Source organism: Strix uralensis, chromosome 7 (assembly GCF_047716275.1).
Source record: "Strix uralensis isolate ZFMK-TIS-50842 chromosome 7, bStrUra1, whole genome shotgun sequence".
Taxonomy (NCBI): domain Eukaryota; kingdom Metazoa; phylum Chordata; class Aves; order Strigiformes; family Strigidae; genus Strix; species Strix uralensis.
Genome location: NC_133978.1, coordinates 2,783,203 through 2,810,515, shown reverse-complemented (window position 1 = coordinate 2,810,515; position 27,313 = coordinate 2,783,203). Strand labels below are relative to the sequence as shown.

Sequence of the window (27,313 nt, the reverse complement as noted above, 5' to 3'; positions counted from 1 at the left end):
GGTAAGCAAGAGGGGAAGTAGTACGGTTTATTAAGAGATAGTTTAATATATTGCACAATGGTGTAGTTTATTGAGAGAAAGAATTACAGATTTATGATACTGTTACAGTAGTAAATGTCATCAACGCAGTGCTTGATCAGCGTATTGTTTCTAACTGAGAAACTAGTCTGGGTTGCCACCAGCTCCTTCCCTGTTTTTTTCTTTGGGCAGATTTCCCAAGGTTCCTGTGCATCCCGGGACTGGCCTTGGGGTCACGGTGCTGTCAGGATGTCACTGCCCCAGCCCTGCTTTGGTTTTCCAGTGCCTCGTAAAAACTCCCCCTGTGCCCCTAAAGGACAAAGGGTTCCTTTGCAGTTCAGGGAAGGGATTTGTGTGTTGGCTAAAGGTACGTTCCCTGAATGCCTGGTATAAGTCTCCCTGGGCGTTGTGCAAGGGTGTCAGAGCAAGCCAGTGCCACTGCGAACGCTGTGGTTGGACATTATTTCTCCATTTTCTTTGTTTGGAGTCAGACTAGAATTCAAAGGTTGTAATTTGCAAGTAGCTATAAGAAATTATTCTGATAAGAAAGGACAGCAGAGAGAAGTCCTTTTTTTGCTATATTGGGCAGGTATTCATAACTTGTTGACTCCAATATTTTAAAAAAATTAAAAATCTAGATTTTAGTTTATGTCAAAGCTAGTAGCTGTGTGTTTGGTTTAAAAAATGAATTTTGGAAAGCAAGAGGTAGTAATAATGATGCTACATTAGGTGTCTTATTACTCCAAACCGCTGTCTACATTTATTTCTGGTTAGCAGTCTATGAGGGGGGATTAAGATACGGAAATAAAATATGTCGGCCCTCAGTCCCCTCTCCCTGTTCACTCCTGTGAATGCTGTCTCATAACTCTGTAGCTCCCAGTCCTTGTGCGGGTACCAAATTATGGTTTGAATGAAATCGCTCAAAAGGTTTCAGGATAATCAAATCTAAACAGCCTGTCTAGATTGTTTTGTATTACCACACGAATTGTCTGTCTGAGTATGTTGTTAGCTACACGAAACGGCTTTACTTTATTTAAACATAAGAAAAAACAACGCCAAAAACCAGGAGGTAAATGAGATAAACATTTTCATCCTTTGAATATAGGAGCAGTCATGCGGAGTAATGCCTTTGACCCCAGTGCAGTGTTTTTCAGAATTCTTTGCTGTAACATCTGATCTGTTATTTCTGGATTTACATAAGTAACAGACGGCTGTAGATGTTGAAGGCCTTGGTAACTTATAAGAAAATGTAGTAGCAAAAAGATCTTCTGGTGTTCTGTGACTTGTTTCAACGAGTGAATAACAGACACGCTTTAACAAATGTAACGAAAGAAGGGATCTTTCTGCCAACGCTGCTGTGAGTTTAGGTAGTAAGCTGTGTACTTTTTCCTATAAACTCATGGAGTTCAGAGTCAAAATGGACCTTAAAAATATCTGTCATGAACCACATACTATAGACTATTAAATTAACATTTACCTCTGTATTGCAGGGGTAATATTATAGTATAGTAATAATTATATAATCTGAAAAAAATACTTTCAAGGGATAGTACTTATTTATTACATTGCATTTAATGGCATTACGCTTGTTACATTACATTTATGTTTCATTAACCGAATTTCAAAGTTTAGTTGCTGTCCTGATCCAATATCAGGGCGGGTTCTTAAACGATCCCAAGAGCGAGATTAAGACACAAACGAGGTCAGATGCTGTACAACCTTGTGAACTTTATTTGCCGTAACAATTAATAATAGCAATAGGATAGAGAGAAAAAGAAAGGGAAAGTCAGAATCCCTAAGCAAGAAAATGGTAGAGATGCAGCTAATTACCGCCACCACCAGGGATCCAGCGATGTTCCGTTGGCTCGGCCTCGGTGCAGGTGATGGTGCTCCAAGCTCCAGGCTCCGCCGAGGTCCCAGCTCCAAGTAACAAGCATCACAAGCGTCGAAAAAGGTGCCGCGAGAGAGGAGTACACAGTCCTTTTATTGTCCCAGTCCCCACGATTTCTCCGAAGAGTCCTCCCATTTCCACGGAGCTCATTGTAACATGTGCCGCCCCGTGGTCCTCCATGCGCGCATGCCCAGGTGTTCATGGTGGCCGTGCTGGCAGGGGGTCGACCTGCGGTGCCTTCAGCCTTTGCACATCTTCCTCGCCCCGATTTCCTCTTCACCCAGCTCGTGTGCAGGTAAAACTTGGCAGGCACTGCCAGTGCTGTCGTTGTTCTAACCTTGAGCGGATGTCGTGGTTTCGTCCAGGACTTTGTGTCTCCTCCAAAGCGCACTCCTTCAGAGCCACAGGATGCTGAGGCCAGGACGTGGTAGTCGTGAAGCAGCAATGTTGAGACAGAGAAAGTCTAACACAGTTTCTTACAGTTGCCTTCTCTCTTTTTTAGTTCCTTAATGATGTGTTTAGCATTTGGACAGGGTTCTCACACTGTTCTCTTACTCTGCCTTTCATAATTGATACGTCCACCTACTGGCAATGCTCATGCAGAGGGATCAGGTAAGTTCTTGTTCTTCTTTCCCGTACTTAGACTTATCTAGATCTTTCAATGCATTCTTATGTAGTATTACTTATGCACTAACATTATCTTTTTTCTTTACTCGATCCTTTCTCATTTATCAGTTTCTTAACAAGTAGACATGAGAACTGCACTCACTTTTGCAGTTTGAAGCTAAGCAGTGCTGTGCAGAGTTAAACTGACATCCCTGTTTGTGCTGGTTTTGGCTGGGGTACAGTTAATTTTCTTCACAGTAGCTAGGATGGGGCTGTGTTTTGGATTTGTGCTGAAACACTGCTGGTAATTCAGGGATGTTTTTATTACTGCTGAGCAGCGCTTACACAGTGCCAAGGCCTTTTCTGCTCTTCACCCCACCCCACCAGTGAGTTGGCTGGAGATGCACAAGGAGTTGTGAGGGGGCACAGCTGGGACAGCTGACCCCAACTGACCCCAGGGACACCCCAGCCCATATGGCCTCATGCTCAGCATGTAAATTAGGGGGAGAAGGAAGAGGGGGCCATTTGAAATGACGGTATTTGTCTTCCCAAGTGACTGTTACACCTGATGGAGCCTGGCTTTCTTGGGGATGGCTGAGCACCTGCCTGCCCATGGGAAGGGGTGAATGAATCCCTTGTTTTGCTTTGCTTGCGTGCGCAGCTTTTGCTTTATCTGTTAAACTGTCTTACTCTCAGCCCACGAGTTTTCTCACTTTAACCCTTCCAATTCTCCCCCCAATCCCACCAGGGGGAAGCAAGCGAGCAGCTGTGCGGGGTTTACTTGCTGGCTGAGGTTAAACCACGACACTGTTTGTTCTGTCTCTTCTCTTGGTAATGTGTCTAAGGATAACACAGTTTTGATTTACGATTTGAGAGGGCAAGCAGAGTTGCTTGTCCACAATGATTTGTGAGTATTTTTCAGAAACAATACACTCCCTGGAGTGTCTCATTTTGTGACTATGGACTGCATCTCCTGGTTTTTAGATATTTCCCGTTTGTCTCAAGCAGCCTTTGAATGCTTTGGGTCTGCTTCCTGTGAAAAATCTGCAAGCTTAAGATTTGGAGTAGATAAGGATTCCACACATTAGTTTGTAGCTGCTTAGTGAAGTTACTCTTTAAAAACATCTTTTTAATTTATTAGCAGTTCTTCATCACGTGAGAGAAAGCAATACAAGTTTTGTATTTATTTTGTAATTTATTGAATAGGTATGTGGCTTAATAAGCTGGATATTTAGTAGGTTCAGATGTTTTACATTTGTAGATGAGCAGAGGTATATTTTTAGATAAGAAATATTTTCTTGTAAGAAAGTGGATTTAATACCATGTGAGCTGTTTTCTTTTCAAAGCTTATTGATATTTTTTTTAATATTATTGCAATGTTGAAGGGAATACAAATTAATACATAAAATTTCTGATAAGCTCACCTTCTTATTTATAACCTTTGCTTGAGTTAGGTTTCAACAGCTGGAAGGAATTTTTTTTGCTTGGCCTCTTTAAACAGGCACAACTATGTCCACATTATTGCTCCACACTGGGAGCAGAACGGAAACCAAATACTGGTCAGACAGTGGCTCTTCTATCCTGATGAAAAGGTAAAATGGTGATTTAGTTGGAAGTATCAGTTATGAAAGGCAGAGCTGTTCAAACTAAAATTCAGCAGTTGGAAAGCATTACTGTTTCTTAAATGGCCCTCTTCTTTGATCTAGAAATTCAGAATGCCAGAAGAAACAACTTTGTCAATGCCATGCATAAAATATCAGCAGTTATGAAAGGGTTTGACTGGAAAACTTCATGATGAGGTGCAGTTGCAATTGTGGGTTAAATATGTAGGCAAGCAGGGGACTGATTCTGTGGTGCTGTTTGCAGCTTCTTGTGCAGCACAACTGAGCTTCTCTCTTAGAGGAAGAACTGATTTTGGAGCAGTTTCTGAACTAGTTTGGTGAATTGCTGGATTTATTTGGACAATAAAAGTACTGCTCGTAGATGATGTGTGAGACAGAGGTGTCCTATTTTGTGTCCACTTACCATCTCTGCATCTTTCTTGGGTTGGAGATGTCTATACTAATGCAGTTACAGCTGGATCCAGGTCTGAGAATAAAGTCAAGATTAAACTTCATTTAAAACCTTAAACTCTTCTCCTATGTTGCTTCAAGCCTTGCCTCTGAAAGCTGGAGAAAATGGGGAGGACAATTATATAGATAACAATTCCAGCACATGATGCCGTGTATTGACTTTGGTCATCAGTGACTGAGTGATGAGACCTGGAAGCAATTTGAGTGATGAAGCCAAAGTTTTAATTAGTTACTTATACTTGGAGTGTTATTAGTTTTGAGCCTCCGTGGGCACATCTATACAGGTATGTTAAGCAGTACAAAGGCTTTTTCTGTGGCCCTGAAGCCAGCTGGCGTGGTCTGACCATGCCTATACAATTATGCTTCCTTGGCCTCCAAAGCCAGTGCCTGCATCCAAGCCTGCGTAGTGACACCCCCTGGGCTGTGCCTGGCCATTGTTTGGGCAGGGACTAGACAGCCAGTGCCAAAAATGTCCTGGAGACCATAGTAACCATTTACCAGTGCTGACTATCGGTCTTCAGTGCTCAGGTCTGTGCTATGGCACTGTTTAATATAGTAAAAAATACTAAGCTTATGTGGGATGGTTGGGAAGTGGGTCATTTCTTACTGCCTTTCATCCCTCTTGCTAGTATCAGTGTCACTTGCCTTTCGGCAGTTTGCTTGGCAAATAAACATTGATGATGCTTCATTAGCATTTGAGATACTTATTTTGATCCTTATTGGCTATCAGCCATTTGCAAAGCAAATTGACTTCTTTTTTTTTTTTTTTTTTTTCTCTGCAGACAAAGAATTTGTACAACAATATAAATGTGATGCAAATGATCTGTTGCTAAACTTGACAGGTTTTTTGATTTAATATTGTTAGGCTCAATGTTCCTATTCTCAATTAGCTTTGAAATCTGCTTACATACTCTGCTGTTTAGTATTTCTGTCAAAAGAAAGGAAGAGATTGCAGCATGTGTTCAGGAAAGACACGAACTGGGAAATACCACTGAAAGAAATACTCAACTGCGCAAATAATTTGCTCCTACAGTGTGTTGCTAGAATTGCTCAGTGTAAAGATAAAAGCATGCTGTGTTTGAGAAGGCATCAGAAAATCTCATTAGGTTTCTGAGATTTTTTTTTTTCTTCCATTGGAAGCTCTTATTTTGGTTTGTGTTATTCTTGTTTAAAAAAAAAGAAATTTGAAAATGTAGATGCTTTTGTTTTCATGGTTCAGAACAAATATTGTGAGAACACAAGGAAAATGAGTGTGTGAAGATTTTGCTGAAAGTCCGATTTCCTCAGGCTTGAAGTATTAACAGATTTTAAGGGCTGCTAAACCAACGTTTATCAGTAAATGTTGACAATAAACTGTACAAGATCATAATTAGATTGGATGCAAAACAATAACCATATAAGACCTGTAGCAGTTGTCAATTAGTATTCAGCAAGTTTGATGGCCTGCTTGGATGCTTCCATGGTTAGGTTGGTTCTATTTTCAAGAATTCTGTACCCACTGTCTTTTCTTTTGTAGCTTTTCTGCAAAAAGTGGTATCAAACTTGGGCCTTAGTAGGAACACATGCTGTGTAGGTATCTTCTGTTGACAGGTTATTTTCTGGCATGACATCTTCCACAAGCACAGGTTGTTCCATATGTATGTGACCTTTGTCATTAATTTTATCTCCTCTTGTCCCCTGCCATAGGAAGGCAACACGTGAGACAGGCTCCCAAGCTGTGTGCTCCAGTTGCCATAGCCAAGGCTTTGCCTCAACCCCAATCTCTTGTTTCTCACACCACACCTAGGAACACTATTTGGGATTTCCAGTCATGTTTTACGTTTAGTTGAAATGGACCAAGGAGTTTTGAAATTATTATGAGGGACTCTGAGAGTGGATGGTCATTGATTTCATGTGGCCAATTGCCATTTAAGAGCTGACCAAAAACCAAGCAGGGGCTACTGTAAAGAAAAGTTTGGTGATTTACAGAACAGAAAGGAATTGTATTTCTTTTTCCTATTTCTCTCTTGCTGTATTTATTTATTCTATAGGAATATTTATTTATTCTATAGGAAACGAGAGAGATATATATTCTATATGTCTGACAGGGAACCTGGGGAAGGACATATAGCCATAAGGGCTGGGAAAATACTGAGTGGGGACACTAAGTAAATAGTTCACTTCCCATTGTTTGGACAGAATACTGCTGTGGCTCTATATGTAAACATGATTACATAATTCTACAGTATTAATCTCTCAGAATTAGAATTAAACTTTTCTTAGTATTATTTGTTAGTGTCTCAGACATATATGGCTGACAGCAATAAACTGTTGTGTTGAAATCATAAGTGAAATTGTGCTCTCAAAGATTCACATGATTTTCCTTGAAATGTGTGCAGTAACTATATAAATCTTGTAATAGAATCACAGAATCATTTAGGTTGGAAAAGGCCTTTAGTATAAAGTCCAACCATTAACCTAACACTGTCAAGTCCACCACTAAACCATGTCCCTAAGTGCCACATCTACACGTCTTTTAAATTACCTCCAGGGATGATGACTCAATCACTTCTCTGGGCAGCCTGTTCCAGTGTTTGACAGCTTTTTTGCTGAAGAAATTTTTCCTAATGTCCAATATAAACCTCCCCTGGCGCAGCTCGAGGCCGTTTCCTCTTGTCCTATCACTTGTCGCTCAGGAGAAGAGTCCAACACTCACCTCACTACAACCTCCTCTCTGCTAGTTGTAGAGAACGATAAGGTCTCCCCTGAGCCTCCTTTTCTTCAGGCTAAACAATGGCATTTCCCTCAGCCGCTTCTCATAAGCCTTGTGCTCCAGACCCTTCACCAGCTTCATTTTTCTTCTCCGGACACGCTCCAGCCCCTCAATGTCTGTCTTGTAGTGAGGGGCCCAAAACTGAACACAGTCTTTGAGGTGTAGCCTCACCAGTGCCAAGTACAGGGGGACAATCACTTCCCTCGTGCTGCTGGCCACACCATTTCTGATACGAGAATCAACAAATCTGTAGAAATACTCCTTATTCTCGACTATTAAAATACAGGATTCTTGCAATAGAAGGAAAAAAGTGGAGTGCTAGAATTTCTGCACTGACTACTTCTGTTGGGATGAGAGAGCATCAAAGCATCAGGTTGGTTTCCTCCCCCCAGGCCTTTTGGCAACTGAGCATTTGTTGGTGTTTTGCATCCTGTGTGCCCCAAAAGATGTTAAAATCAAGATACCATCTCAGTGCGAAGTCGTGATTTGTGACAGTGTGAAGTTCTGATATGTGACAGCCTTCTCCTGTGAGACTTCCAGTCAAACCAATATAGAATCACTCTTTTGAAGTATTTATTTATCCTGAAAAATAGACACATGATTATATTTTCATATAGAAATTCAATTTTCATTGTCATGCTCAGAACTGTCCTTTGAAAGGGATGTTCTTTGCCACGTTCGCTAAACGTGGGATGCCAATATAATTGTTTTCTAGTAATACAATTAAGTTGTATGAGGCTATTTATTATGTATGTCACTCTAGTCAAACACTTTCCAAAGTTTAAAGAGAAGCTAGCCACTCATTCAGTGGTAATAACACATACTATTAGCCCTTACCTGTGCAGGCTAAAGCAGTGCATCATTTCCAGTGTTTTAAAAGTGTATTTTTTTACCCACAGACTTCAACTATTTTTTCCCTGTACCGACCAAACAAACCAGACAAGTTATTCAATGCTTCCCCCTCTCCCTTCACTTTAGTAGTAGAATTTGATATTTTACACTGTAGAATTAATGATTAAAATATGCTCTCCAATGTTGGGCACATGATAACTGTGAAAACTTTTCATTTGAAAATGAAAAGTTAGACTGATTTTTTATGTTTACATTACAATAGAGCCTTTAATTGGTGTATCCATGTATCTCCCCCCCAGAAGCAGGGATCTTTTGGTATTCAGTTACAGGTATTTCTTGGTTGTGCCTCTCAAGGCATGATGAAAAGGCTTCATCTTAAAGAGTTTTGGGGTTTTTTTTGACATTCTTTGTTCTTCTAAATTAGTCCCATATGACTCAAGTGAAGCAGAAGCAGCTGGGGGTGAGACCAGAAGGTGTCTAAACCACTTGTGTACAGGTCAAAGTAGATCATCTAAACCCACCAGCTTTAGTTTTCCTGCAGACTCAATTTGCCTTCTGGGCTTTTTCTTCCTATGCTTTGGTTTGGTACATTTGCACAGCACCTGTACAGGGATGCCAGGGTGTGTCACTGGAACTGGATCGTCTTGTTACAGCGGGCAGGTGTGCGAAGCTGTATTTTCCCTGTTGTACTCATACACCTGTTTTTGCAAGCACAATGGGTTTGTGGTGGGCAATAATTATGGTTTCTCACAGTTAGAGTTGTGGTTTCCCAGTCGCCTTTCTCTCCCCAGCAAACTTGTTTGTGAGCAACTTTATCGTTAGGTGCCTTTTCAGGCAACTTGCTGAAGATGGGGAATGGGGTATTGACAGCAGTGCACAGCTTCCTGAAGGCTATCAACTGCTTTACTTCATATTTGTTTAGTATTCAAAACCAATTTTCAGTGTCCATGCAACTAGACGTTCTCTTAAACTTTACTGTAAGATGACCATTTTGCTACTGATCATTAATATATTGGTGATGTTCTTAATAAAAGGATTTCTTGTGCGTATGAGCCCCCAGAGAGCTGTAGTTTAAAGCTGGCAAAGTGGTGGCAGGCTCTGGAAGAGATAGTCAATTAGCTGTGCAGTGATACCTTATCAGGACAAAGTGGGGAGGCTAGAGAGCTGCTTACTTCTCTCACTTGAGAAGATAATTGCAGTAACCATAAGACTGTTTCAAAGGCAGTCTCAGAGGTGCGTAAAAAGAGTAACATCAGAGAAATTAGTTGGTTGCTATAAGGGTTTTGCAATGGAAAATAGCCTAGATCTGTGTGGGCACATGTGGCGCTTACCACACGTTTAATTACAGTGTGCACATAGATTATGCAGCCCATGTGAATTTATTGAAGAGAAAGGATACTTGAGGGTTTAGGGTGTACAGAGGGGGATTTTCCTCCTCTCTGCCTGCCCTGAGGTACAGTTTTCAAAATTTACGGTAGTACCCAAACCTCCAAGTCACACTGGCCCACGCAGGATTAAGGTATGCGCGCAGGCTGTCAAGCTGTCAAGATAATTTATTTTGAGAAGTTCGCCCTCCCCGTCTGGTGATTACTGTCCCTCAGCTGCAAGGCAGGAGCCAGTGCTTTCCAATGCATAAGGTAATGCACCTTACTCCAGGCAGATATTTTGTTTAACTGCATTAAATTGATTACTCGTAATCATGTGCTTGGTTAAACTACTTTCTTGGCTTCTCCTTGAGGGAACTTTGCCTTCCTCAGCTGCCATGGCGTGGCCTCTTCCATGTTAATGAGAAATAACCCCTCTGGTTTGTAAATTTTGTTTGCAGAACCAATGGGAAGTGTTTCTGGTTGTTGAAACTTTCTTTTTTTCTGGAATTGCTAAAATACCTTTCCGGTAGCTTTACGCTCCTGTTGCTTCTTTTTAAATAAGTTTTAAATACATAATTTTGTAATGGGCTTTTACATAGTAATGTGGCTCTTGAGGTGTGTTGGTTTCTTCTAAGAAGTTTGTCATTAAGAAAGCTGTGTTTACTCTCCATCACAGGGCTCAGTTCCCTTCCCCTCCGAAGGCACAGATTGCTCCTGTGCTTAATGCAGCAGCTAACTGTAGGCAAACCCACCAATATTTTTCTTTCATGTATATTAAAAGCCTGGGTTTTGCAAAAGGAATGATTCTGGGTAGTTAATAGATGAGATAGCCCAGAGACTCTACTCCACCGTTACTTTAGACACAAAGAAAAACATATGTGAAGAAAAACAGTAAGAAAACATTGAAGGTTTTCAATGACGTTGAACAATCAGTGTTTGGGAGTGAGTACTGATGCTGTCCACTCTTCTGTTGACTCTTCAATCACTTCTGGAGAAAAAGCAGCTTGGCAGTCCTGGTGGCTGAAAAGTCGGCTGAAAGCTTCTCCTGGAAATCAGATGTATTAAAGTGGTGATTTTGCCTCATAAGCTTGTGTTTGAATAAGTGAAAAATTATGCAAGTAAGTTGAAAAGACTGTCAGAGGTATTCTACTTTAAGGTATTCTCTGTGGCAAGTTTTAACAGTGGAAATAAGGCGTAAAATTATACAGTTTGTACTTCTGCAATTTTCCCTATGTTTTGAACTATTGTAAAGAAGCAAGTTAAAATCCCCTCTTACTCCAGGCACTTACTGGCTACAGGTTAGTACAGAATTAAACCAAAAATTATGTGCTAAAAGTTTTGATGACAGAAGTCTGAATCATGCTATGCTTATTTTTATTTAAAAAATAAATCAGCATTCTGAAAATTTGATTTTTAATTTCCATCATACCCATTTTAAGCTACCTCTGAGACTTGAGTAACACCATGACTTTGAGCAATTGTTTGTTAAATGATCCCCATTACGGTGCGTGAAGTCAATTGCTTCAGCATCTTTTTAGCTGAATCCACTGGTAGAGCACCCGAATGCCTTGGACATGATTTGTCAAAAAATTTATGAAAAAAACAATAAATTATTAGGTGTGACTCTTTCATAAGGAATTTTTTTTTTGTGCTGGAAAAGATACTAGACATTGCACAGCATTTGCACCACGTGATTGCTTGGCATCCAGGTAGAATGTGGTGCGCAGGAGCCAGCAAGCACATGACTGACACCACCTTGGTGGCGGCTGGTGGCAGCAGAGGGATGAGGTGAATATTTTGTGGATAAGTTTCACAGGAGCGTCCTGGCAGCAGAGGAATGATGAGACACAGGAATCCTGCCGCTAGCCTTCTAGTAGAAGGATTTTGTACGCTAATAGGTTCCGACTTTTCTTCTTGCTTTTCTCCCAGACTTGATCTGTGTGGCCGTGTCTCAGTTCTGTCTGGTTTTTGTTCCTAGAGAAGCTCTGTTCTCGTGGTCATTTTATGATCCCTGTTTTGACCCTGGAGATGCCAGCTGTGACCCTGAACAGACAATATGGGGAAATGGATGATGTGCTGCCAAGTTGGGGGCTGGCGTGTGAGCCAGCCTTGGGGAGTGAGACGAGGTATCGGCACGCTCAGAGATGATGGCATTTTCTAACACTGTAGTTGTTAAATTCCCAAGTCCTGTTCAGAACATGTGTGAATTGTGTTTTATTCAGCCACTTGCACATGGGCAAATTTTCACAGGGTGGCAAAAGGCGCATCGCTGATGGGTTTCAACACTTCATTTCAAATCCGTGCTCTGAGAAAGATAATCTAGAACCATTAAAAGGTGCAAGAGGTTTATTTTCAGCTGATTTGATTGTTAAAAAATTACTGTCTTAAGACAACACCCTTGTTTTATGAAGAAGTAATCTCAGATGGTTAAATATTACAAGGTTCTTAGCAGTATTATAGCAAAAAGCTTGACTGATGCTCAAGTCAGGTGGTACCAATCATGCATGTATATAATCGTTAATATGTTTTATCATTTCAGTGATTTTTTTTACTTCATTACATGCTGAGGCTTTTTTCTTTTAGGATTTGCTGCAAATGCTTGATAAAGCAAATGCCTGAAGTTTTCATTTCCGTAGGGCATACAATAGAACAGCAAAAACTTAGCTAATCACAAGTCTAATATTTTATTCTAACTCAGCTTTTCTTTTTTAAAAGAGCTTTCAGATTACAAGCAAAATCAAATGCCATGAGCTCTCTAGCAGCCTCCTCCAAATGTTTGTTCACTCAATGACTTTTTCTTTATGCTAAGACCTGCTCAGACAGTCTTTTAGTGAGTGTGATTTCCCTTTGGAAAAGGAGCAGGTGTATCTGAAGGGGAAAAAAAAAAAAAATCCGTCATCATTTGCAAGGTAAGTGACGAAAAGGTTAAAAACCTGATTGTCACATTACGCTTGTAAACTGGACATGTCCTTACTGCCTCTCTGACACCCAACTCAGGGAAGTCAGAAATAATTGACTGTCTCTGGGGAATAGAGGGGCTTTAACAGGTTTGGCTTTTTCCCCTGATAAGTGCAATACTGCTGCTTAAAATTGTTTTTTGAATGTAACATTTTAGTGGCATTAAGAACTTGGGATTTGAGTTATGAAGAAGCCAGTGTTTGGTTGCAAAAGCAACAAAACTGCTTAGAACTTGCTTCTGAATGTCCTAAAAAGGACAAAAAATGCTTCTAGGTGGGATGTAGTGCCAAATATTTCCAGTTTTCTTAGTTTTCTATTAGTATGTCTGCCAGTACATCCATGAGTCGGTACCAGTGACAATAAATGAGCTAGATTTTGTGTGTTTTGGTGTAATGAGAAGAAAATAGCATGGAAGGATGTTAGACTGATAACTGTATCAATCTGTCCATTATAATCCATCACTCTCTCTTCTTGCTATTGAAATTGTTTGATTCTGTATTCTACTCCAAAACCGGTGGTGTGACTCTTTCTCAACCACTCTTTTGTCATTTTTTTGGAATTCTGATTCCTTACATCAACCCAAATCACAGAGGTTTATGCACGATTGTAGGTTACAAGTGGACTTGTAGATTTCTGTGAATAACAAAGTCCTTTTTGTATGCTTTTTATTTCTGTCATAAAGCAATTCACAGGAAAAGAAACGATTTCTCTCTCCTCACGGAAGAAAATGCTTTCCCTGTCCTCATAGAAGGGCAATGCTAGGCAGTAATGCATAGAAAGCTTAGGTGATTTAAAAAAAAAAAAAAAAAAAAAAAAAGTACACCATTCCTCCAAAAATATTTTATTACAGATCAGTAAAGAATGAATTTCAAGGGCAGAAGCTCCTTTTCCTCTGTCCTGCTATCGGGCTCTCCTGGCGTTTGTCATTTGGGGTAGTTTCTCCTTCATTTACCACTGCTTGAGGCATCACAAGAAATTCCTTCATTCTCTGAAAAGTTTCATCTCCCACTTTTCTAAATAGACAAGCTTTCCAAGAAATTGTGGATTTTCCTCTGTCTGTTTTAAAGTCGAGTGTGCCCTTGATCTGTAGTGTTGACTCCGCAACTCAGGGATTCTTTTTGCCTCTCAAAATAGGACAGATATTGTAGCAAGGTGCAGTAAGATGGAATTACTGTTTAACAAGACTTGTATTCAAATCTAGTTAAAGATACAAATTGAGGTCTGTGGTAATTTTTTCTGCCTGGATGATGTCTGATCGTAGCTTTTCCCTGCATTTACCACACATTTGCCTTTTTACTCCCCTTTCTCAATATCTGTGGCTTTCCAACACCTGCAGCTGGGAGACTAGAGCCAAACCCACCTAAGTAGTCACTTTGGGGCAAGATTTTGGAAAACGTGGATTTAATCGCTCTGCCTTTGTTATTGAATGGAATGCACCAAGAAAATCCAAGTTTGATGGCAATGCTCTTTTTTTTCTTCCCAGGATACTTCCCTGCAGAAAGTAGCACAAGCAGATAGGGAGAATGGATAAACATCAGTAAGTTTTCCTTTTTTGCCTTCTTTATAAGGAGAAAACAGATAGATGTGTGTGTTATAGTGCACAATAGATGCTTAGGAAACACTAAAAAAAATTATGCAGATAGCCATAAGCACTGTTTAGGTAGGACTATTATAATTTTAATAATTCAGCTTTAGAGCAGAGTGTTATAGACTCCTGCTGCTCCTCTCAGAACGATATGCAAACAGGCCCTAGGATGGCTCCAAATTAAGGTGAAAACATTCAAGTCATTTAATTCACACCTTCAAGGGCCATGGCCTGATTATGGTGTTCCTGAATAAATCCTCGATCTGTTTCATTATTTATAAATCCTTGAGTGTTTAAAGTGTAAATCAGACTTTTCTAAACAGAGAACCAATAAACCCCAGTGTTGATTTGCTTGAGTAATGGCTAAAGGAATTGGAAAGCAAACAAGATTTACAAAACCAGTTTTTAGTATATATTTGTGATCTGACACACTCTGAAATGTGCCCAAGAACTCAAAAACAGATTATCTGTTATGCGGTCTTCCCAAGGAAATGTGATGAATGGATAACTACCCTGCACTCCATCTCTGTGGGCTGCGTGCTGAAACACTCATTTTAATAAAATAGTTTACGTTAGAATTTCCCTGGTCAAAGATACCCCATGCCCATCCTTATTATCAATCTTGCTCGCTTATATTGAGAGCTCAAGTCCCGCCCTATTTGCACAATCCCAGAGATGTATTTTAAGTTACTTTTGAAATATAAGTTTTTGTTTTGAGAGGCAAACCTAGCCATAACTTGGCATTTCCTGAGTGACAAAAATCTGTATTTCCAAATAAGTAATTTTTCTAGAATCAGAATGAAAATCGGGTATTTTCCCATTTTCTGTAGAATAGAAATAGAAATATGGTATCTTCTCAGAAAAATATAAATGAAACAGAGCAACCAGTCTCTCCAGTTCACATTCATCTCGTGCATAAAGGTGCTGATGCCCAGGTAGCAAGTATTGGTCAAAGAAGAGGATTCAGAGGACCTTTGCTTCACACGCATCTTCCAAGATCCTGAGGCTTATCTGTAGGGAAGGAGCTAGGAAACCCTGATTGCTCCAACTAGACTGTTTCCTCCTATGTTCAGTTTTTGGGACTTGCAGGTTCTGCTATTTGGCAGGAGGGACCTAAAAGCCTGAAGAGCCCTGGCTGCAGCCCTTCTCACTGGTCACCCTGCCCTGGAGCTCAGAAGCCACGGGCTCACCCTGGAGATCCCCATGGTCCTGGGGGGATTTTGGGTTAAGTTTGGCATTTGAGCTGGTCCAAGGTGACACCACAGATGTCAGCTCAGGCTCCTCTGTGTTGTTGGTGCATGTAGGCATGAAGTACCTGGTCTTGTGTCCCCAGCAACCAAGAAAGTAAAAAATGAGGCGGATCCTGGGTAAAAACCTGTTTGTATTGCAGCAACATTTGTCATACCTGACAGATAGAGAATATTTACAGGAACTTAAAAATAGTGTTATCAGAAAATTATCAATTGGGGATCTTGAGAAAAAACAGAAGGGCTGTAAATACAAACTTTATCACACATGGTCTGTAGTTGCCTTAAAATAAAGGTCACGACAGTTGGCAGTAAGTTAATTCAGGAACACTTTCAGTTTTCGAAGTTGCATTCCTTTCAACCTATACATGCAAATTTTTGTCTCATTTAAGGACGTGTCAGTGTAAAGTGCTGCTGGTTTTAAAATCTGGCACATTTGCACTCAGTATGTGAATGGTTGCAGATGTACTTTGAATGCGTTCAAAGAAAGAGACAGAACCTGTTAACCTGAGGAAGGATTTGGAAAGAAAAATCCCAAAGTTAAAGAACATGAAAATAAATTTAAAGGAATGTGTTTGGACTTTTGGGTTGAATGCAGTGCCATAGATTTGAGTTTGATGAACAAGAAACTGCGTGATGGAAGGAAACTGCCGTGTGCTTGCAGGTGAGGATGTCTCTCCAGAGGTCTGGAGAAGGGAGGTACCAGAGAGGAGTGTTTTGCAGGTGATCTTTGCAGTCCTGTGCAAAGGTCATGAGAAGATACTGTGTCTTTCTGTTGACTGCGGGTCCACTGATCCTGTTTGCTGCACGAAGCACATTTTCTCCCAGAAATGTTTTGCAGGTAGAACCTGTGACTGGACTGCTAGATGCTGGGACTTCCCAGGCTCATGGCATAAAATTGGGACTCAGTTGCGTGCGCATGGTGACTTTGCTGTGTTTGGGATGTGTGGGTGTGTCTTTAATTACGAGGAGCTTGACCGTATTGGATAGACATAGTAAATTAAAACTGAATTGTGTTGTGCTAGGAAATAGCTGGTACGTGTATCCTGGCCTTCCACTGATGTCTCCGCAGTCACACAGCTAAAATTGCTTTTGCTTTGTCCTGGCTTGGTACCTACTTGGCAGGTGAAGAGTAAATGCAACATTTATTAATGTTTATTAATATGGTCTCAATAAAATAAAACAGGTCTGAAATAGAAATGAGATTAGTTTTGTGATAATATATTTAAATGGGAAGGCCTGGGATCCCTCCTGGATATCCCTGGAGGCCTGACTCCTTTTAAATGCAAATCATTTGCAGGTACCAAACTTAATAATCGATGCACATAATCAGAGAATTTGTGTTCCCAGGAGCTCAGTTCTGGCTGGGAATATACACAAACTTTGTTAATATAACTATCTTTTTCCCCAAAGTACTAAAATAAAACCAGGAGTTTTCAACATGTGTAGTAAGCTTACTCTCGGAAGTTACAACTTTTGGTGCAAAAGCTAGTGTGTAGAATTAGGTATTGTGGCAAGAAATGTCCATTACTTTGGGGTAATTTCTACCTTGAAAATCATGGCAGAACATTGCTGTTCCAGAACCTGGAATTGTATAAAGTTTCCTGTTGCCAATACCCCCTTGTGCTCCAGGATTGCCCTGGACTGGTTCTCCCTCATCTCTGAGTGTTTAGTAAGGCAAAGAATAACTTTCCAGTTGTGGCTTTCAAACTTGGGCTAAATTCAGGAAGAGGTCCAATATGTGAATGGAAGTAAAACTTGCTGAAGTTTCTTCTCTGTCTCTCAAAATAACAGGATCATAGAATAAAGGTCTGTCAGTCCATTCTTCTGGCTTTGTAGGGTTTGGTCTTTTTTCTGGTGAAAGTTTGTCAGATGTCTTGCAAAGACATCCAGCGCTGAAGGTCTCCTCTTCTTAGAAGCCTTATGATCTTTCCTGGGTTTATATGCCTGGTTGTTATTGCAGTTCCTAAATCCAGGGCTACCAACTATCACCCCTCCGTTTTCACTCTCTGACTTGTCTTTCTAATCTCTGACTAGTTCTTGAATTCATTTGCTTTGCTTTTAGGCAAGGACATTGTGTTTGCTCTTGTTTCTGCTGTACATTATTGTTGTGCCTCTTTACACCACCTTTAGTAATTTCAAAAGCGTTTTCCCTTATCATCTGACCCTGACAAAATGCAGAGATAATCCCTATGCTGTTTTTTATTTCTCACAAAAGAGTTTGTCTAAGTACAGTAAAACTTCTGGGAAACTTAATGGTGCTAATGCGTTTCCTTTATCAAAGGATGTGTAACTGGGGGAAGTTTCTCTAATTCCAGATAACTTCATCCCCAAAAAGCCTAACTCAACGTCGTTGCCTTCTGCCTATTTATGCGTATCCTTGTTGTTGTTGTTGCTGCCCTTGTTGTGTGCTGTGTCTTAAAATCAAAAACACCTTCAAGAACTGCTGTTGCCAAGGTCTTCTGGGAAATGAGACAAGAAACAAAGTGTTTGCTGGAATAGCCCGAAGACTTTTTATCTCACCACTGACTGTAGTATGTGCATTTTTACTATATCTGCGCTGTCTGGTAAGAAGAGGAATGTTTTCTTTTTCAAATGTTCCCAGAAATTTTAGCCTGTGTATTTTATGTCTTGATATCCTTTCCATTGTATGTGTGGGTAATTTATAAGGTAACATTTTTGTTAATGGTAATTTTCTTTGTGTCTGCACTTGTTGTCTGATATGAGAGCACCAATCTGGGAATATGTTTTCAAGAATCGGCAGCTTTTTGTGTATATAATGGACAATCTTATGTCAACCTTAGCAATTATTTTCTGATCCCATTTGCTAAAATAAAAAATAAAAAAAGAATCCTACAATTCAAGGTCTTTCAAAATTCTATTTCAGTAGACATTTTACCTTAGTGGGGTTGCCAGAGACTCAACAGCCTGCTTGGCAGATGAGCCGGTGGTCTGGGGGCCACGGAGGCTGCTAAAAGCCCCTGGACTAGGGGGGTCCTCCTGGCTGCACCACACACAGCATCCCTGGCCTCCGCTCCAGTTGTTTGGACAACTTTTGCTGCTCTGGATATTGATGTCTGCTGACTTGGAGAGAGGTCAGGTTATTAGTTTTCCTTCTGTTAGCAGGATGATATGTTCTGAACGTATGCATGGTTACGTATTTATTTAGTCCCTTGAGCAAAATAGAATTGATGCTTTCTCAATGTATGCAGTTGTAAGCTTTTGAAGAGAGCCTGTGTGGTCTGTAAATGTCTTTTTAACATGTAAAGCCAGTAACCTAGGGGACAAGGGAGATCGGGAACCAAGGAGCACACGGGAGAGGGAGCTGTAAGTCACTTTGAGGTACAGATCTGTCCTGAACACTGCCTGTTGGCCTCTGCTGCAACCAGGATATCAGAACAGATGGGCCTTTGGTCTCATCTTGTACAGGTATTTGCATATGCAATTGTACATTTAAAAAAAATAATAATCTGAGGAAGCATGACTGAAATTTTTTCATCTTAAAAAAAATCCTTTCTAAGTTACATTTTGTAGGGGTTGAAATTTTAGTAGCAATTCAGTGTAAACCTTTAGATGCTTTTTAAAGAGAGTGGTTGCATTTGCCCTCTGTACCATTAAGAGTCAGAATGAGTTCAGAAGAGTTGCAAATGTTAAGGAAAATAGAAAATTTTCCCAGAAGTTTTTGAAGACTGTAATAGGAAAAAATGATCCCCTGTAGGGGAAAGACATTAATTTCCCACCTGTCTCCTGCAGACTTGGTTTGCTTGCCACTTGTAACGTAGAGTTATGTCAGACATCTAGTAAAGCACTTTGCAGACCATAGTCCATTCGATCCCATAAAGACATTCTTGTGGTCCTGTGTTGCAAAAATACTACTAAATGTAGAGAAAAGCCTTCCTTGATGTTTACAGGCCCTGTTCAATGATGTTGGCTTCCATGCCCAGTGCTGAGTGAAAGGGAGGGCAAAATGTGAGAAGCAGAAAGCTTTGGGGGGAAGGGGAGTGATGGAGGTGTGCCGCTGTCAGTGGTGTGGGTGGGCAGGCACAGCTAAGTGCCTCTCATGAACTGGGTACAAAAGAGAAATTAAATGTTAGAAAGGCCTCATGTAAAGGGGCCTTCTGCTGACTTCTCCATTTTTGGTTTAAGGCCTCATAAATGTGGTCCCTGGAGGAGGGGGACAGAAGCAGCCAGTGTAGCCGTGGCTCCGGTACTCTGGGGAGGGAGCCACATCTCCTTTCAATTTACCTTAGATTGTTGCTATAATAATTGGGGTAGGACTCTGGATTTTGCTCTGTGTAGTCTGTAGAGATCTAACAAGTACAGTTAATTTTTTGGTAGAGGTACTGGGTTCTGTTGAGGCATGGAGAAAAAAAATAATGGTATTTTAAAAATCCACAAACTTGAGTCACCGGCATGCTTTGTCTACTGTATTTGGGTTATGAAGCACTAAGAGGTTTTCTGTCAGAAACACTTGCAGAAAGAAGATACAAGAGCAATGTCAGTGGCCTCACCACGGGGCCTGGTGGTGACCTTCCGCCAGTGAAACATTAAAGGAGGAACAAGAGGACCCTTTTGTGAACCAAGCAATTATACCGGTGCAACCCTGAACATTTTTTAAAAAAAAAAAAAAAAAAAAAGAAAAGAAAAAAGAAAAAAAAAGTTGTTTTTGGAAAGGGATTTCTGAAAACTTGTTTTCATGTTTTCCTGGTTTTAGGCTGGTTTTAAGCCTTTAGAATTCATTGTTTTCAGTTTTTTCTCTCAACTATGAGGTTAAGGATGGGTTGAGAAAGGATGGGGTGCTTGTTTTAGTCTGAGATGCTTCTTTGCTGTCATAATTTACAGGATGGGACTTTGTGCAGAATAACATATGATCTGGGACTTAGAGTGAACTTGAAACTTGTAAACTTTGTCCCTAGCTAGACCCCCTGGCCTCCCCAGTCCTTAGCAATATTTGCGCTAGTATAGTATAGTCTCTACTGCCTGAATGCTTTTTCCCTGTATCCCTGCTCTGTCCTCTGGCTTTTTTAAATCTGCTCCTCTCAGTGCTGCTCTGTGACCCAAACTCTCTGCCTCACTGCTTCCTCTTTGCCCTCTGTTTTCTCCTGGGCATCCATCTCTGTCTTTCCACAGTCACTCTTTATCGTTCATCCTCTTAAAATGGGGGCGGGGGAATTATCAAAAAAATTAATCTAGGTTTATGCACCTAGGAAGGCAAGTACTGAATATTTAGTGAATATAGTAGTTAGCATTTGACCATCATTCTTTCTTCTTCTGGTTTCTTTTCAACCTTATTTGTTACATTTTGATGGAGAGTGTGAATGTTGTGGGTCAGATTTCTCAAAGTCACAGAGTGAGTTCTGTGTGTGAAGCACTGAGGTGCTTCTCGTACGGCTTTATGGGACTCTGGTCCCATTGTTTGTGAATCTGGAGGGAAGGCAGGGAGGAAGGACTGTGATTCTTACTGTCCTGCAGGACAGGCATACGTATGCTCTGAACTGATGGTGATCCCAGTGCAGCTGCCTTTCCCCAGGCGGGACCTGCCTCTAAAATGTCTTCCATTATCTTGCTGTGCTGTTTCAGCCTGGGGCAGGAGTCTGTTAGTGCTAGGTCTGACTTCATGCTGGCTGGGAAGAACTCAAATAAGAAAATGAGTCATCTTCACTTACAGTGGACCCAAACTGGTACTGTACAATGCCTTAGGAACAGACCTTTTCACCATACTACACAAATTCTTACAGTGGCTCAAGGTGGCTCGTAAGGTCCATGTGGGAGGACTAGGAATAAAAGCCTGAAACCTGAACTTCTCAAACTCCTCATTTGGGCAAAATAATGTGCTTGTTTTAGCTATGCTCTGTAATTGCTTGGAGGCCGTGGCTGCATGTGGAGCAGGATGGGAGAAGATGGGCCAGGATGGCAGGAAAACAAGCTTGAAACAACCTTGGAAACATCTCAGAGATCCCTACTGATGATGTGAGGATGGAGAATAGGAAATATGTAATCCGGGAGGTGGCTTTGTAGAATTATCCTATTTTTGTGTATGAACCTGTAGCATGGGTCTAAGTTCATGATAATGTTGAGAACTTACTTCTGTAATAAGGTTTTCATTTTCCATTGACTTCTAATTTATTGCTATTTAATCCATGCTATTCTACAGACATACACCTTCAAATGTAGAAAAATAAGTTTGTGATTCAGGTTTAACTATGAAAACTCTGTAGAATATCAAAAAAAGCAACTACCGTTTCAACTGATCCATCTAATGCCTTTGTATAAGAAAATAATCCCCATTTTCAAATTGCTTTACAATCAATGGCAGGCAGAGGAAAGCAGTACAGAGATACAGGTGTGTTCTTTAATTCACATTTGCTCTGACTGAAAGAAACCCATTTTATTAGATGCTGTGTAAACATTGCTCAGAAGTCACTGAGTAGAGGAGAAGCTATTGGGTGTGTGCAGGTGGAACTTTGGTTCTGCATCACGTTGTTATGATCCTGAGCAGCCAGAGGTGGGACTGGCACGTGGAGACCTTCCCGAATCTCTGACCTCCCTCTGCCTGCTTTGGTTTCTTCAACTTGACCAACAGAAGATGCAAGTGCAGAGGCCCCAGTGGGAATGCTGTTCCCCCTTTGGTGGAAGGTTTACAACCACTTGGTCTGGCTGACATGGGGTTCCCAGGCTCCAGTGAAGATGCCCCCCTGGATGTCAGCCCAGCTGCCACTCAGTCACCACCACTGAGTCTGAGCTTGCCAGCTTGCTGCTGTCCAGTGGTGCTAACTTCAGTGGCTCTTTACAAAGCAGAAGTTTCTCATTTCTTTAGGCTCCTTATTCTCGCTATCCTTGCTTGGTTGGTTTTCATTTTTTAATACACTAGGTGGGAAAAACCCCTACTGCTTTAGAGTGCAGAAGTGATGAGTTTCCTTCCATCTATTGACAACTATTGGTACTTTTCCTTACTGCAGCTCAAAGAGTTAGAGTGTGTGTAAGGATATATGTGCCTTTTAAGTACCAATTTTTCTTCTCACTCGTCCTTTGAACAAGTGAATATATCGTATTGCTCATTTAATGCACCATGACTCTGAGTGCAGCACGTAGGATACCTGATTCTTTCCTTAAGTTACTTCTTCCAGATGGGTACCGTGCCTAATGCTCCCAGGCTAAATACCGCCAGCTGAAAAATTCACAACTGGTGTTCCAGGGTTAGGAAATACCGTGTATGTTTAATGTAAATTCCCTGACACGTTATTTGGACTTTGTTGTGTGAAGAGTAGAATATGATTCTTTAAATTATATTTAGCCTTTTTGCACATCATACTGGTGAAGTAGCTGCTAATGTAATTTGACAATATCGGAGATTAACCATGCTGTTGCAGGTGGTTTTATCTTTTAACCAACTTTGAAAGTAAGAATAAAAAGTTTTAGACTATTCTTGAAGGAAGGATAAGTACGTTTGGATGATAAAAAACTTCAGGGCTGTACTTTTAGACATGCTTCCCTTCAGGCTTTGGCTTCAGCCCTGTAGCTTGTGAGTGCTCAGGTGCTTCTGGGATTTCTCACAATTTTCTGCGCTGAACACAGCCGAAGCTGAACACAGCCCTTGCAGTACTGAGCATGTGGAAGGCTACACTCTGTTATTGTGTACAAGAGCCTTGTTGAGGGCAAGGTATGTCCAACTTGTGTTTTGCATGTTTGCAGAAATACAGCTTGCTTAATGGGTTGCAGTGAGATACCTCTCCTCACTGACACTGGGACTGACCACCCGTGATGGGTCGAGTCCTTAGTCCCACTGTCAGGCATGAAGCTGAGCCTTTGCCTGGTGCACCCCTTCAGTAGTGTCACTGGGGAGGTGGGATGTGCTCCTCATGCCTTCAGCCTAGTGACTGCAAAAAAAGAAACAACGGATGCCTTTTAATTCCTAAAACTGCAGTGGGTACTGTTCTGTTAGAGTCCTGTTTTCTGATTCATGTGCCAGCATAAGGGTTATTCCCAGACCAGTCATAATTCACTCACTCTTTAAAAAAGGGCTCCACCAAAACATTCAACTAAAATAATCCCAAGTTGTGTCTAAATCATTTAATAAGTGAGTCCTCACTGAGCCCTCTGTGTCTGCTGTCTTTAGTAGAGCATAAACTGCAAATTCTCTATTTCATGGCTTTTGCACCCAAGTCCCTCGTAATGCCCTTCCCATAAGAAAGATCAATTTCTGCACAGACTGATCTGTAAAAACAAACCCTTCCCCGTTGTTTCAGACTAATGAAGATTTTCAGCTTCTGGATTCCTCTCAAAGGAATAGTCTTGTGTAGATCTATTGTTGCAATATTTACAGTGCTCTATAATTTTTATTTTTGTTGTCTTGCTTTGTAGCTACTTGTTGAATAATTCCCAGCTCAGGTAACATTTCTGACTAAATGTCATTACTTTCAGAAAAATGATGTTACACCTGAAAATAATAGATCTTTCCTCTCTTGTACAGTCTGCTGGTTTCTGGCTTTTTTGTTGTTTTTTAGCCAACAACTTGCTTGACTTTGATTCCTTGAGGCTTATTCTGTACTAATCCCTTGAAAATCTGTATGGTCTTTCCCCAGGACACCTCAGTCATCAATAAGGCTTCAGTGAAGGTCGAAAAGCAGCCAAATTGTGGTCTCACAAAAGATGAAAAGCTGCTTAACATCTACTTTTGTTGATGTGCAATCTAACTTTCACATCAGTCTTTTTTTAATTAGCCAGGAAAAATATCACTAATTATAATCCCTGGTGTCCTTTTCAATGACTTGTGCACACAGAACAGATGCAGGGAACAGTGCTGAAATACTACTGAACATTTGGGTGTTTGAGTGTGACTTCCCAGAACTTGGGTACAAGAAACATGTATCTACACAGACAACCTCTCTCTCCACTGTGAGTCTCAGCATCCTGTTTAGGTGCCCTCAGCAGACTTTGACCAACCCCTCATCCCCCCCCGCCCCATACCATAAAACTGAACTTCCAGTATAACTACAGAAGAAGGAATGTCACTTTTATAACAAGGTAAAAGATTTCACTTCAGTTAGAGCGTTGTTTGAGCTTCTATTTGTGTAAAAAAAAAAAATCACAAAACCAAATTGTCTAAACTTATTGTATTAGCGTATTGCAAATATCAAGGGACGCGTTTGCTTTTGTGCTCACATGGGAATGGACAAATTGTTGCTGCAGTCACATCGAGCTGTGTGTATTCAGATTTATTGTTAGTAGGTTACCTCCCCGGCATTTTAGGCCAAGGACAGAGGCAGCATATAGGGAACAAAATGATGGATATCTAAAGGGGAAAAAAAAAAGACCCACAATGCCAGATTCTTTGTGAATTAGAAGAACAGTACTTTTAAGGATGGCTATTAAAAGGCTTATTTGCAAACTGCTGTCTCTTGAAGATAGAGTACAAGTGCCTCATGAATATCTGAAGAAAAAATGGTCCATTTTTAAGAACAAAAGAATCATTGTATCAAAACAAACCAAAAAGAAGTGCTTTGTTAAATCAAGCAGATAGCTGTTATAGAGTGCAACAGAGGAAAGTCAAATGAGATGCAGGATTCAAAGCAGTGAGGTCAGTTAAGTAGCAGTGGTTTACTAGACGTTGTATGAAATTCGTCATCGTATCAAGATCTTAAATTGATTAAATATAGTTTTTAAAGTGTTTAATTGCAATCATTAGTCTCAGGTTCATTAAAAATTAAAGTTGTTTGAGCTCTTCAGCCCTTGCAGAAGACCAAGTTTGGCAGAAATCAATCTCCTAGAAACTAGGCAAGGGAGGCGGAAGCCTCCTCAGATGACGAGAAACAAACCATGGTGTACGTAGCCTATACGGAACCAAACCGGCCTGCAAATGCCAGGTAGTAAACTATTTGGTGTATGTTGCTGTAAGGTCACTGTTACAACCACTGTTGACTTCTTTTGCAGCACTTTCCTCTTTATTTAGATGTCTAAAATTATATTTGGGTTGTTTGTTTTTTTTTCTTTTTTCAATCCTTAACACGCGGAAAGTGCTTCTGGTATTAAGGCCCTTGTATCTTGCCACTTCCAAATGCTCACTGTGCCACCAGGAAATTTATCCGTGCCTCTGAGGGTATGTATTTTTCCCTCTGATTACTTGTATGCAGTTCATGGAAGGGTAATGGCTACCTTCACAGGGACATGGCCCCGCAGACTATTCTATTAGCAGTCTGAGCTCTGCTACGATTATCAGCCTAATTCCTTTAGCACTGCATATGCTGGATTTCTCTACAGGCAATGGGACTGTGAAGTCCAAAAGTAATTTCCCTTTGCTACTGTCGCTTCAATCCAGACCTACTAATATTAGATTATATTCATAATCTTGAGTTTTGTAGAAATCAGGGACCAGTTTTCGTGATAGGAAAATCTTTATTTTTTATTCTTTAAACAATTTTCTGAGGAGAAAATGAACCCCCTTAAGGGGTTGCCAGCTTGCTGCGGATTCACGACTGTTTAAGCATCTGGAAGAGTTGTGCTGGTGGACAGCTGTGGTAGCTCTGTGTCCTTGTAATTTGTGCTGTGATGCCCCTTTGCTCCTTGTGGACTTATTAGTCTTCAACGTGGGAAAGAAGACAGAAGCTCTTGCTGCTTTTTCCCTCCCCCATTTTCTAATTATCCCTTGTAGTCTATTTTTCTGCTACTTTCACAACCCTCTTCTATTCCCTTTTCTGTGTCATCTGGTTACTTCAGTTGCTCCAATTCTTCCATCCCTTAAGCTCCTCCTTTTCCCAGCAAGAATTTGTACATGTGATATTTTCTATAAACACCTCCTTATGCATTTGCTATGTGCAGGTGGCCCTTGCTGAAATACCTAATACTGTGCTGTTTACAGGTGGAAACTGCAGATTTTTATTTCCTTTGAGAGCCCTTTGAATGGAGATGTAGAGCCTTCTCTTGGGATTAGTGCTGGTGAAGATGTAGCCAGAACTTAGACTTTGCCTTCAGGCCTGAACAAGAAGACTGGAAAAAAATCAAACCAACTGAAGTAATTTAGGGTGATTGTGGTGTTTGTTATCTTGAGTGGTTTTTTTTCAGGGAGACTTTTCTTGGGGCACCTTTTGTTCAGACGACCTCAAATTTGAATTGCTGACCTTTCTTTGCATCATCATGGAGGCACAATAATGGGGGTAATACAAAGAAGCTGGTAGATTTTATAGATTTTAGAGAAACTGATGGCTAGACATAAACACTTTGAACTGTCACAGGGGTTTTTTTCCTCATGAAATCCTCTTTACATTAAAACTAGTGGTGGTCTCCCAAAAGCCAGTGCAAGCTACTGGGTCAGTATAATTGTATAGGCAGTATTGCACGAGAAACTGTGCCAATAGCCGTAAAACACACGGGTAGCAACTGTGTTTCTCATGGGACTAAAAGAGTATTGCTCCTCAAACTTGCAACCAGTCTTCGGTGCAAAGTTACAGCTGTTTGGCAGTATTTCTTCCATCATCTCTACTGTGTTATTAAAAGTAGTTTCAAAATAAATGATTGAAAAAACCTTACTGTCATGTTTTCCTTAATAGGACTGTAAACCAGTTTGCTGTGGTTAAGACCAGTAATTAGTTTTACTGTTTCGTTCCAAAAAAACATCGACCTAACTCAGAACTGTTCCCCACCAGGTGAATATATTTATACAGAGTTGCTGTTGTAATAAAGTGAAGGTATAAAGAAGTGTTACTTCGTAATAAATTATTTGGCCCTTAATACAGGAGGTTACATGATAAATATTTTTAATTCAGATGTTCTGCAGCTAGTGACATTCATAGATTTTCTTCATAACTATTGAACTTCAACAAAGATAATTTCTTTTAACATTTCAGTGTGAAGAAAACTGGGTAGTGTTAATTTTTCAGAAAAGTGAAATCTTAGAGAAATGTTTATAAATACTGGGCATGCAAATCTGAGGCACTGGAGTGCAACGTTTAGGGTGGTTAGTAATGCTTGA

The 27,313-nt window shown here is 40.6% G+C and overlaps 1 protein-coding gene across 1 annotated transcript in view; it reads left to right on the top strand.

Moving 5' to 3' along the window:
• Positions 1 to 27,313, top strand: part of PCDH15 (protocadherin related 15) — a 460,117-nt gene that overhangs the window by 138,777 nt on the left and 294,027 nt on the right. The window lies entirely within an intron of this gene.